A 13,911-nucleotide genomic window follows, 5' to 3' on the forward strand; every position below is an offset into this window, starting at 1 on the left:
GCTGGTGGGCGCAGGACCCGACTACGCGTGCGCTCGCGGGCACGGCTAGACAGAACAAGTTTCTACTAGCGAGACAAGACAACTGATTTTATGGCTTGTTAAACACAACACCAGCCGGCTACATATGCGCGCGTCTTTCACCGTTAGGGACCGAGAGAAAAAACGAACTTGTAAACAGCGCTAGCAGGTTCATTTTTCGCATGAAACGTGTCTCAACGCGACACCCATTGCATGTGGTTCGACGAGGCTCCTGACACGCGGAACTCTCGGCATTAACGGGTGCAAATGTGAAATTTGACGTGAATGCAAGCCAATTTTCCTTATAATTTTGTAGGCATTCTTCACTTCACCCAAGGTATTAGCGCGAACCTCACTGCGGTTAGCGTGTTACGGGCAGTCACACACACAAAATGTTTTCGAAACGATAATGCAACCTTTTCCTTCGTCTACATCGGAAAGCTCTAGAGCTGATTAATATTGGTAATAGTCAGAAGCAAGGAAAACAATATATTACAAAATATACAGTACTAGAAGGTGCTGGCTTCTACCTTCGACGAGAGAACTCCACGGCGGGCGTCAAATCCCACCGTCCAGTCTAACAGCACCGACCCTGCTCCAAGCGCTGCCGACTTCTTCCTCCTAGTAGCAGCATTGACGACTTCTACGCACAGTTCCAGAAAGACTGTGTGTGAACGCTGCCGAGCCAGGAATTTCTACCGCAGCGGTGGGACCGAGAGGGCTGACCAGGAACTCGCATTGTCTTCGAGGAAGCTGACAGAAGCGAAGAGAGCGAGGCTAGGGCGGCGAAGAGAACACTCTTAGGGGCTCCGACTAGCCAGGAAAAAAAATGAATGCCAATCCAACCAGTGAAAGTGGTTGGAAAGCGAAGCTGTGAACGGCACCCGCAACGATTACCCATGCGACGTCACTTAAATCACACGCGCGGCTCTACAAAGATCGAAACCAGAGACTAGTGAAATGCACTTAACCGCCCCTTTTATTACTTCAAAGAGATATTGTTTGCTAAGAATAAATCAATGCATTATTCATGAACAGTGGTTGGTTGAGTCGTGTTGGTGAAGCTGAAATTGAAGGAAGCTCAAACCAGGTGTTAGACGATCTCACTTCGCCTCCGTCTCCGCCGCTGTCGACGGAGGCGACCAGATCGGCGGTAGAGACGGAGAAGTGTGGTGCCATGCGTTGGTGTAAGCTTCATTTAATCTTAACTCCTAGCGCATGCGCAAGGCGCCACGGCGGCTACATGTGCCGTGGGTGGATCGCACAGCGGCGCGAGAGGTCGTGTGACGCCGTCACGTGGCATTGAGCGAGAACGCAGGGGTTAAACCCATAGATGTGCTCAGTCAGTGCACTGGCTGTCTCCTCCGTCTCCACGCGGGCTCGTAGCCTAATCGCTAAGACAACGGTATCTAGCTACGCTTGTCTTTTCGTTCCAGGCCTAAGTCCTGGCGGTGCCAGTTTCTTCTTTTTTTATCTCTGAAGTTTTCAGTAGACACCAATCGTCGCGACAGAATAGGGGGGGGGGGGGGGGGGGTAGAGGTTACAAGCATCGCTTTGAAAACCCGCGGGAGCCATTGGGGCTCATGGACGAATTTGCCTGACGACGGTGTTATACTGAACGATGTTGAACCCTTAGCGAAAGATGCTTAGCACCCCGTTCAATCTGACAAGGCCCTGAGAATAACGCAGGATAAGAGGCACTCACTCTTGCAGGCGGGCAATTTTGCGGTGTCCCGATCCCTGAGCGGGGCTAGGGAAGGCGGAGACTCATTGGATGCCCCGCGGCGGCAGCCCCTGCGTCCTCAGGGCTCGCCGTTGTGCCGATGGTAATGATGGAAGCGCCAGGTCTCCGCCGGTGCCACCCCCGAGGAACGAGATGGCACGCGCTGAACCCTCGCGACCGTCATTTCGACCTCGTCATCTACGCTCGAGGCCCATCAGCGAGCCAGTGGGAAAATCGGGGCTGGCGTTAGAACCCGCCTCTGCACTCTCCTAAAGGCGTTATGAAGACAGCATACGACTTTGTTTAGATGGAATAATCAAAATAGCCTCTGGTAATTCACTCAGCGCCAATCGAACCATGAAAGACGCCGCTAAAATACAAAAAAATAAAAAGGAGGAGGAGGAGATAGCCTTTATTACATCAGGAAGACGCTAGGTAAAGTGGGGGAAGTGGGAGTAGAGGGTTGGATATTCGAGGCTTGGGACATCTTGAAAATAGACCGTTCAAGTTGAAGCTGGTTGGCTCCTTACGAAGGCGGAAGAGGCCACGTGGGGTGAGGAGAGCAGGCTCACGGCTCTAAACTGCTCGCGCTAGACCGCTTTCTAGAGAGTAGTGCGCAATTAAAGTCAGCGTGGAGGGTTCCAGTGTTCGAGGGTCGATGTATGAGGAGGAGGCATTTGGAGGAGGCTTGAAGTTTCTGTAACGCGTAAATTTTGGACAGTGCCAAATTAGGTGCTGGAGATTGGCGGGTGTGAGGGAGGCGCAGAAGGGACATCGAGGTGGCAGGGATGGGGTGTACCATTTATGGAATGTCTCTGGGGTTAAGCTAGCATTTGAAAAATATTTGTTCATAAAAATTTCGGCTGATCTTGGGAGCGGGGGTAGAGCAGATAAAAAGCCGGTTGGAGTGAGGGTCTTGAGGCGGTCTTTTTTGTCTTTTTTGTACCGTAGAATCTGTATGGCTGGCGGTAATGACTCAGGAGGCGGAGGAGCCAAGTCGGGTAGCAGCGGAGGACTGGAGGTTATACACTCCCGTGCAGCCGAGTGAGCTGCCTGGTTCCCCGGTGAGGACTCGTGTCCAGGCGACCAGTCGATGCGAAGATGGAGCCGCTAGATTTTAGGATGGAGATCTGATGCAGGATTTTGTTGGCAATGGGATTGGTCAATGTGGGACTTTGTAGTGTCTTTAGGGCTTCGAATGAGTCCGTCAGGATGCGTATTTGTGAAGGGACGTCCTTAACACGCGTTTATTCCCTGACCCACTCCGCTCTCTTCTTGTCCATTAATGTTACACCTATCATCTTCCGTTCCGTTGCTCGCTGAGTCGTCCTCAATTTAAGTTGAACCCTTTTAGTGAGCCTTCAAGTTTCTGCCACGTAGGTGAGTATTGGTAAGATGCAAAATTATATAAGTTAACAAAAGAAAAATGTGGAGCCTGTCAACAAACTGATTCTAATGATGTCTTTACGGCATTATTGTGCACGCGTCGCTTTCGACGTTATCTGCACAATGTCCGAAATAAAGACATCATCCCTACTTTCTACAAAATGTCGATCAGATTTCGAGCGACGTCAACAAAGGGGTGCTCTCCAACGATAGTGCGGCGTAAAAACCACTACTTTTTATTCTTATCAGAGAGCGTTCGAGAGTATTTTAACTCTCCAGAAAACCCGCAAGTGGCCCACTCGGTCATGGACATTCTGGTATCTGTAAAGAAGAGTACGAAGAATCTGAGAAAGGAGTGCCTTTGAGATAGATGTGCGCGCAGCGGTAACTGATATCCCGGTAACCCGGACCCGATAGAATTATGTGGTCGTACGGCAACGATACACGGCGGGAAAACAAAATGTAGAGACCACGTACAGACATCTGCTTGCTGGAAGGAAAGAAGGAAGTAAACTTAATTTTCCTAAGCACCCTTAGTCCAGGGCGCCGTCTTGGGAAGCTGTGGCCATGGCTTCCTCCGCTCTGGACGTCAGCTGGATCCCTGTGTCGCAGCGCTGGGGTCAGCCAGACTTGCCTCCCAGGAAGCCAGAGTTAGTTTCGGGATGCGGGTCAACTTTGGATGTCGATCACAGGCCCATATTGTGTGGAATATGTTTGGGTAACCTCCGCAGAACGAGCAAGTAGGGGTGCCGGGTAAACTTCGAAAGCGATGTGTGAGATGTTCAGTGGGTAATGTGTTAGTCGGTATCTGTCGGAGGAGGACGGACTGCCGCCTTGTGAGTGTACGATGTGGGGAGGGATGTACCTTGCGCTGCGCACGAAAAGACTCGAGGTATTCGTGCGAGCTGGAAGACGGCTATGCATTGCTTAAGGTTGACGAGAGCTGGTCAGGTGCCCGGTAAATAGTTGCTCGGGCGAGCGTATGTGCCCGCTCATTTCCTGCCAAACCCTCGTGCCCAGGAGTCCAAATAATGTGGAACGTGTATGGTTTGTAGTCGAGCGCGTCTTTGATGAGGCGGGTTGTGCGGTGGTGCGGGTCATTTCTGATCAATTGTCTGCAGGCGGCTTGCGAACCGGTGACGATGATGATGGGTGTTTGCGCACGAACTAAATGGGTGGTCGCGGCGTATATGGCTAGTGCATTAGATCGAGTTTCTAGGTCGTCGATAGCATGTACGTCTGGTTCGATCGAGACAAGTTCGTAGTTTAGGGGTCCGACGACAGCCGTGATACCTCCCTCATCTTCCCCAGGATGTGCGTCAACGTAGTAAACGTGCTTGACGGAGCTGAGGCACTGCAGCGTTTTCGAGAGGACGTTGGTCCTGATGTGGCGCCGTTCAGCATGCCGGTCGGGGTCTATGTTCTTTAGCAGGGGAGCGATGGTGATACGTACTCGGTGTTCAAGGGAGAGGCATTTTTCTTCGTACGATACGGACGGTGGTGGGTCGGCCGAGTAGCCAAAATCACGCAGGATGGCCCGGCCTTGGTCGGTGCTATGGAGTCGGTGGAACTGTCCTAGGCGCTGCGCACTTAGGAGCTCCTCCAGTGTGTTGGTGACTCCGGTGGCCTGGAGCGCTTGTGTCGATGTATATTGCGGCACTCCCAGGACTTGCTTTAAGGCCTTCCTTCGAACTACAGTTACGCGTTCGAGTTCCGTCTTCGTGGGATTTTGATATGGGATGTGATACAATATACGGGAGTCGATGAGCGCTGCGCTGAGTCGCACAGGGTCGGCCTCTCGCATTCCCCTGTGCCGACTGGCTATGCGGTGTAGCATGTGAATCACCTGTGTCCCCTGATCTAGCAGCTTCCGTGTGGTTATAGTTGCTGTGGCGTTAATATGGATCGTGAGACCGAGAACCCTGATGCGAGAGCGTTGGGGAATTGGTCTGCCTTCTATGGTGATGTGCAGGTCTTCTTGTTTCTGCTGCGCCGTGTGCTTCATGACCACCAAAAATTCGGATTTCTCGGGTGAGCAAGAGAGGCCGCCCCGGGTCGCATATCTTGCGGTTGCATCAGCAGCTTCTTGTAGCGCCTGCTCTATTTCAGCCAGGGATCCTTCTTTGGTCCATATTGTGATGTCGTCCGCATAAATGGCATGTTTAACGCCATGATTGTGGGCGAGCATTTTGGGGAGAAACGCTACCAATTCGGTTACGTTTTAAAAGGTATTGCAAAAGGAAAAAGGAGCAACTGGTTCCGATAAATAGCGATTATAAGAGTTCCCTCTTCTTTCTCGCAATTCTCAAACTTGCTAAACTAGTTTAAATTGATATAAATGGTAATCACTAAGCTCACATGCCGAATTGTTTCGGTGTCTGCGCTTGTGTCGCGCGGTAGTGTAGCCCCGAGCTAGCACGTCAGAATGGCTAGGTTCCTCTGCCTGGCCCTTCGAAGGACGCTCCTCTCCGTTTTCTTTCTGCCGAGCCACGGCTGGGCTACAGCGACGGCGTCCGCCGCTCTAGCCCGGCCGTGGCCGACGCTGCTGCTGCGTTGGGGACGCCGAACCCGCGAATTCCAGGTAACGGCTGGCCGAATCTCTCGTTTCGCTCTCTGTAGAACCACGTGTGAATTCAAGTGACGTCTCATGGGCAATTGTTATGGGTATCGCCTAAAACTTTGCTTTCCAGCCATCTTCACAGCGTGGATTGGAGCCAATTTTTTATTGAATCTCGCGGGCCGCAGCACGTGCTGCTTCATTCCTGCAGGGAGTGAGGCATGTCTTGGTGCCCACACGATGGTATTTGTAGCTAGGTCGGGAGTGACTTTGAGGATCTATCTTGATCGCTCACGGGAGTGCTCTTCCCACTAGGTAATGTCTGCAGCTTGTTGAGAGTCGGTGGTTATGGTTAGGTAGGCGCGGCGGTCGCTTTTCTGTTGGAGGCGAACAGCAAAAGCGCCCGTGTGTACGAGATTTCGGCGCACGTTGAAAATCCCCAGGTGGTCAAAATTAATCCGGAGCCCTCCACTACGGCGCGCCTCATCGCCCTGCTTTGCGACGGCGCGTTAAACCCTACAATCAATCAATTATGGTTAGGGGGGGGGGGCGTGACTGGCCTCCGGAGGGTAATGGCGGTGGCTTCATCAGCGGTTGAAGAGAGATGAAGGAAGGTAGCTGCGTTGAAAATGCTCTCGTTGTCCGTGACTAGGGTCGAGCGGGGGTAGGGTGGGGTTTGGGCGATCTCGGTGTAGCGAGCCTTCGGTGCTCAGGAGTTCTTCCGTTGAAGGTGTTGCACTCTGGCTTTCCGTCGGCAACGGCGTGCGACTTTGGTGGTGACCGCGGGCTAACCGAGATAGACCAAAGCCTTTATCGGATGCAAGGCAGGCTGTTGGGGAGGGCGGGTTAAGTTTTCTGGGAGAGAGAGAGAGGGGGGTGGCGGTCTTGTGGGCATCGCGATAGGAGGACGTGGGCAAACCCACCCTTCTGAACTGATCGAGCAAGACCGCTTGGGAGTACGAACAGTGCAATTAGCTCAAGGGTGTGAGTGGGCACAAAATGAGGATTCCGTAATAGCATGCACACCCGGACGTTTGTTTTCAAACGCTTCACGCTATAACGCCTAGCGCCACCGACGGCCATTTTTGGTATATCATTCTTTTTTTTCTTTTTTTGCGAGAGTCTGTTGACTACGACGGTCACTTTACGCATTCGATGAGCCATATAGGGCTATTGTCTTAATAAACGCGCTGTTTTACACAGTCCCATTGTCTCTTCAATCATCCCTAGACCAACCCGTAACCCCAACCACGTTACGTTTTCAAGAAGACAAGCTCAAGCCGGGGAGAAGAAGCCAAAAAAAAGAGGAAAATGAAAGTGATGACTCGTGCATTTCCCGCCAAAAGGCGACGAAGAAGAAGAAGACCCGCGTGTGCAAGGAACACGCTTCGAAAGCGGCTCCGAAGACTATCTAACGAAAACGAGAATGCAACGAGTCTTATTCAAAGTCGACGTCCAGAAGGAACGCTTTCGGTTGCCGCTTCCCCGTTACTTCATGTCGACCCTGGCCAACGCCTGGATGGCGGCCGTCTGCGCGGGCGCCACGCTGGGCTACACGTCTCCGGCGGCCCAGAGCATCGCAGCCGCCTCGGGAGACAAGGCCGAGGCATTACACCCACTGTCAACCTCCCCCTGGTAAGCAAGGGCTCGAGGGAGCTCTTAGGGTCTGTTGAGTGGAAAAAATTCCGCCCACCTCCCCTCGCGGGAACCCTGGTGTGATGCGACGCTGAGGGGAGGTTCAAGCGCAAGCGGAGAGCAACCGTCGACCGAAAGGCCGCCGGAGAGCGGCACACCGGTTATATGCGCAGCGCGCCCGAAGGAGAGGAGACCGCGGAAGTACAGTGGCTAGAATAGGGAAGTGTGGCGAAGGCGCCGCGGCTCGCTTGCGCTTCTTGGATGCAACCGCGCGGTGGCGCTGACGCTCGTTTTCACGTCGCCCGACGTGCCGGTCAACGCCGCGTCAGGGCGTCAGTTGCAACTCCCTGTTCTGTGGTTGCAGTCCGATAAGCTCCGTGGTTTGCGACGCATTTTTTTTTACCTCAGATTATTTCACAATTGCAGCAACTATATAATAATATACGCATCCTATTAGAGAACACGTTATTTGCCTCGAAATATATGCCGTCTTGAAATGCTCTCGCGCAAGTGGCCAGCCGGGAAACTTCTGAGTTTCGCTTCATTACAGTCGCTTTTCGCGCACAAATGTGAAGGCGCAGGCACAGCCCCCAAACAAATAGCGGTCCGTGAAATTGAAGTTGCAATTAGATTATTGAATTCTTTGGCATGGATAGTCCACCTTGGGTCACTGAATATTTACATTTCTGCACAATTTATTGGACAGTTTTCTATGCCGATTATAATTTAATGAAACCGGGTGTAGTTATCGAAATGTTACAGCAACGGCTGAATGTTTTATCAATCACTGTACTTTCCATACTGTCGGTTGTGGCTGCATTCAGCTAAGAAAACGCATATTAGTTTCGTGCTCGTTTCGTTTTTTTTTTTTTTTGAGACAGTAATTAACTAAAACACGATATATTTGACAAGCATAAAAGGTTTGATTGAATAAATTCATATTAGCAAAGCATAATTGACAAGACCAAAAGAAACCCCTTTAAATTCGATTTGTTTTATAAATAGGTTTGCCTGAAGAATGAAGAAATTCATATTACGATACGTAATTGAAGAAATGATATAAAACCAACGGCGACGCTTAATTGACACCTGCTAATTATGTAAGTAATAATGAGAACAATGAATGTTTCGTTTCGCATACTTCTCCATTTATAATTACCAGAAACAATAAGCAAAAAGGCAGTTTGACAAATCCTCACCGCTCACAGTTTTTTCGAGAAAGCATTAAGATTTTATATTCACCTAATTACTCTTGCAATTCCTCATCCTAATTTAACCGAACCCTTTCATTTATGCCCTGCGGCGAAATAAATGTTCTAAAAATGTGCTTGCCTGACTTGGAATAATGACATTTCGGTAATCTAGAGAGTTGGCGGCGATATGCGCGGGGGTGTCGTTTAATTCGTCCAGTGACAACCCTCCATATTCGCGGCATATTTTTGTGGAGGCGCAACTTTATTTGTTTTTCCAACCTTCCCTTTGGTTTTCTCTTCTTGGGCACTGGCTTTGAGAGGCAATGTGGCACGTTTGGGAAGATCGTTGGGCTCGCATCCGGCTGGAGAAACGGCATGCACAACATTCAAGGTGAGATGGTGCACCAGCGCAGCATTTTACCTTGGGTGTTGCGTTCAAATAGACGCGCGACGCTAACTGCGGATCGAAATGCTCGAGCGGCTTGTTGGCTCGAAGTGTGTTGCCCTGCCACTTGAGCCACGTTTACTCGCCTTCGGACACCCCGAAATGCAACTTCTGGAACCAGGCATTTATTACCCGTCGTGCAACCAAGCACAAAACAGTGACTCTAAAGGCAGCGGCTTATCCCAGACAAAATTTCAGCACCACATCTAGCATAACTCTGACGAAGCGCGATAAAAATTTAGAACGAAAAGATCGCAAAACGCGCTTGCGGCCATGTATCGCGCGCTCAGATCGACGTGTAAACGACCACTAGCGCCATCTCGCGGATGCATGAAAGGCGGCGACGGCGGTGGCCATAGGAGCCCACCGGCGGTAATCACACTTCCCTCTTCTAGCCACTGTAGCGGAAGTGAGAGTACTGCACATGCGCCGGCGCCAGTGCGCCTGTCGCGGCTATGGCGCAACACAATCCAACACAATCCACTTTAATCCAATCCAATTCAATCCAATCCAATCCAATGCCTCTCGCGAGAGAGCGTTCGCTATCGGAGAGGAGAGGGGGTGAGCGGCGGAGAGCGCAGCTGGCGCGGCGAGGAGAATGGGGGAGGGGTGGACGCCGACAACGCCGGATGGATGCAGGGACAAGGCGAGTGAATGAGATGCGTTCGCATCTAAAATCTTTACCATCTCTTGCTAAAGAAAGTGGAAGGAGCCCGAAAGCTTTCTCACATCACAACTGCGTTAAAAGTGCGTCAGAACCTTCGCTGAAAGCGCGTCCAACCGATCTTAAAACGTTCAAAGAGCCAAATCGAAAACGAAGAACTAGCCCATGCGACGATTTTTCGCGAACTAAGCGAACGCATCTATGAACGATCTAAATGTATACCGATGCGTGGTTTGAGATAAAGGTATGCTATTGTATCTCTTCATGATCGATGTGTGTATTGTCTTATCTAGAACCTTCCTTTTTCCCGATTTTCAAGTAACCGTTTCGACACAACGAAAGCCAGGTTTCACGCATGCGCCGTGTGTCCGGAGAGCTTATCAAACCTTTTCCGTCGACCAACCGGTCTATGGGGAAATGCATTCGTTTTTTTTTTGTTGTTTTTTTTTGACAGTACAACATCTGTCCCACTAAGAAAGCTTTCGCTTTAAAAAGAATAAAGCCTTTCTACTCAATGTGAAAGCTGTTGGGAGTGCGGAGCAGTGATTTGCCGTAACGGGCTGTAGCGCCGTTCTCCGCTCACTGCTACCGCTTAATGCAATTCAAATTCCCCGCCTTCGCAGTGCTCGCGCGCCCCCTGCCTGAAACTGCGCCAGCGGGGGCTGTTTTCCTTTTTTTTTTTTTTTTTTCGTGCTTACTTTTCCTGGCGCACGTGCTGGCGTTGCACTGCTACTTTTTTCGCTTACTATCATAAAAACCAGCCCAACGAGTGTTGCTAACGAAATGAACGCGGGCGCTGCCGATTAATTACGTATATTTTGCCTCAAATGCACCTGCAGTTTTCTTTGCGCTAAACAACGGGTAAATATATGACAAGCGCCAGCGGTTCACGAATTTCGAACGCTAATGACTAAATACACCGCTTGGCTTTCGAAGCCACTGTGGGACGCCCTACGATGGAACGTCGTGTGGCTCTACTTGGGTCCAGCGAGCGAGCTACGACGACAAGGCGAGCCCCTAAGTGCTCTGCACTTAATAGTACACAGGGCCGTCACAGTGGCTCAGTGGCTGAGCCGTTGTGCTGGTGATCCCAGGACCCGGTTTCGACTCCTAGACGCGGCAGCGCTTTTCTGATGGAGGCGAAAAGCATAAACGCCCGTGTATTGAGATTTCCGCGCTCGCTGATGCTCCCCGGTGGTAGAAATTAATCCGGAGCACTCCAACACAGCCCGTCTATAACTCAGCAGCAGCTACGGTTAGATGCTGAAACGGCGCCCCCTGCCTGAAACGGTGCCAGCGGGAGTGCTTTTCTTTTTGTGCTTGCGTCGCACCTGGGCTCTATTACGACACCTGCTTGACCCTTCCAAATCCAAATACAACCAATCCTTACGTATCACACAGCTTCTCCACAAGCAAGATGGCACCAAGCAAGATATCATATCCCGCCTTAAAGCCGTATACATACCGACCTCTAATTCCTCCGAGCCACCAATTGCACGCTACGCCGGAGCTCCCAACCTCACCCTCGATGCTGAAATTTCCCGCGAGGAAATCATACAGGCCTTACGTTCCCTGCGCCGCCAAACCGCACCAGGCGCGGACGCCATAACTAACAAGCTACTCCGACATCTTGACGATACTTGTATTGATCACATCACCACTTTGTTTAACTACCACTGGGAGCACGGTACTCTTCCCAGCTCGTGGAAACACGCAAACATCTCTCTAATCCCTAAACCCAACAAAACTCTTGCATTTGAAAATCCCCGGCCTATATCGCTCACTTCATGCCTAGGCAAGCTCTTGGAGCATGTCATCAACACCCGCCTTACTGCCTACCTCGAAGAGAATCAGCTACTCCCACCCAATATGATTGGTTTTCGTCCTAGCCTTTCGACCCAGGATGCTATGCTCCAGATTCACGCTGACATCCTCGCCCAGCCACCTAAATCTGACAACGCCGCCATCCTCGCACTTGATCTACATAAAGCTTTCGATCATGTTTCCCACCACGCCATCCTCGACTCCGTCAACCACCACAATCTTGGCAGTCGCACACACACCTACATAACAAACTTCCTTTCTAACCGCACCGGTATACACTGCGCCTCGGCTCACTCCACACCACAACTTTCCCTATGCCCTCTCGCGACACGCCCCAGGGCGCCGTCCTTTCTCCGCTTCTCTTTAACCTGGCTATGACGCCTCTCGCTCGCGCACTTGAGCACACCCCCAACCTCCGATCTGTGATCTATGCTGACGACATCACACTATGGGTGCCCAGCGGTAGTGATGCCATGATCGAAGAGACCCTCAATCAGGGAGCCTCTATCGTACACCAGCATGCCCAAGCTGCCGGTCTCTCTTGCTCTGTCTCCAAATCAGAATTACTTATATTACCTCCACGGCGATCCCGGTCCACCTCCCTACATGGTTCCGCCGAATCCATCCAGGTCTCGCTCGATGGCACAATTATTCCCCATGTCTCACAAGTCCGCATCCTTGGCTTTATCATACAATCTACTCGCAGCAGCGCACACACCATCGCCCAGCTTCGCACTTACACCACGCAGATCATTGCCCTCATTAAACGCATCACGACCCGTAAAAATGGCCTCGTTGCATCTGAGCGCCTTCGCCTCCTTCATAGCTTCCTCATCTCTCGCTTCTGCTACGACCTACCGTACGCCACCCTCACCCTCACTCAGAAGCAGTCCTTGGACGCTCTTTTAAGACGTGCCTATCGTGCAGCGCTTCTCTTGCCTACACACGCCCCTACCGAACGACTTCTAGCCCTAGGTCTGCACAACACGGTGACGGAGCTACTCGAAGCGCACCGCACTGCCCAAATCACTCGCCTATCCCAAACGCCCACCGGCCGCTGCATTCTTGAACGAGCGCATCTCGACCCACCCATTCTACTCGATCCTATGGCTACCATCCCTCTCTCAATCCGCTCCAGCATCCACATCAAACCCCTTCCTCGCAATATGAATCCCGCCTTCCACATTGGTCGCCGTTTAGCCCGTGCCCGGGATCATCTCAGACGCTACTCCCCTTCCCCGAGCGTCGTATATGTAGACGCGGCTGAGTATCCGAGCAAGCCCGCTTTTGGCATTGCGGTCATAGGAACACCTGGCGCCGACCCGCAAGCTTCAGCCACAGTGCTCACCTCGTCCTCAGTTACCGCGGAGGAGGCGGCACTTGCCCTCGCTCTTACCCAAACACCCACCCTTCTCATTATATTATCAGATTCGCAACCCGCCATCCGAAATTACCTCAAGGGCACCGTTTCATCACTGGCCCTCCAAATTCTTCGCACTCGACCCCCTTCCGAACCCGTGACGCTGCTGTAGACCCCGGCCCACACCGGCATAGGTGGTAATGAGGCTGCCCACCACCAAGCCCGAGCTTTGACACACCGGGCAGGCGCTTCTTTTACACCTACACACGGCGTTCCCGAGATGTCCCATTCGGTACTGCTCACATACCGGGACATCACCCAACATTACCGCCTCCTTCGCAGACAACCTCCCCCTCCCCACCCCTCCCTCACCACCGAGGCTGCCCACATGTGGCGCCTTCTTCAGACTCACTCGTTTCCTCACCGCACTCTATTAATGCATACGCACCCTCACCTCTTTTCCTCTCCCAACTGCCCCTTGTGTGACGCGCCGGACACGCTCTATCACTCGCTCTGCGAATGTCCGCGCGATCCTTTCCCACCTCTACCCTCCCCACCCTCTGGGAACAGGCTCTGGGGTGCTCGGACCGCGACCTCCAAGAACTGGTCACCGATCGTGCCCTCGACGTCGCGGCGGCCCTATGGGCCACCGCCACTCCCTCACCCTAAAACCAGAGTTCCAATAAAGTGGATTCTCTCTCTCTCTCTCTTTTCCTCCCACACGTGCCGGCGTTGCACTGCCATTTTTTTTTCGCTGACTATCGTAAAAACCAACCCAACGACCGTTCCTAACTAAATGAACGCGGACAGTGCCGGTTAATTACTTATATTTTGCCTCAATGTATTTACAGTTTTCTTTGCGCTAAACAACGGGCAGATGTATGACAATCGCCAGCGGTTCACGTGTTTCAAACGCTTATGACAATATAAACCGATTGGCTTTCGAAGCCTCTGGGTTAAGCCGCGGCGACGGAACGCCGTGTCTACTTGGTTCCAGCGAGCGAGCTACGACAAGGCGAGCCGCTAAACTCTCTGCACTTAATAACGAGATGCATAAGCTTGAGGTTCCAATCATGTTTTGAATGGCATCCGATCATGGCGGGGGT

General features: G+C 51.8%; 1 protein-coding gene across 2 annotated transcripts in view; it reads left to right on the forward strand.

Moving 5' to 3' along the window:
- The window catches only part of LOC144162771 (facilitated trehalose transporter Tret1-like), an 88,140-nt gene that overhangs the window by 47,445 nt on the left and 26,784 nt on the right, over positions 1-13,911 (forward strand). The gene's annotated exons all lie outside the window — the stretch shown is intronic.

Source organism: Haemaphysalis longicornis, unplaced genomic scaffold (assembly GCF_048455015.1).
Source record: "Haemaphysalis longicornis isolate Haplotype H1 unplaced genomic scaffold, Haemaphysalis longicornis Haplotype H1 scaffold_12, whole genome shotgun sequence".
Classification (NCBI taxonomy): Eukaryota; Metazoa; Arthropoda; class Arachnida; order Ixodida; family Ixodidae; genus Haemaphysalis; species Haemaphysalis longicornis.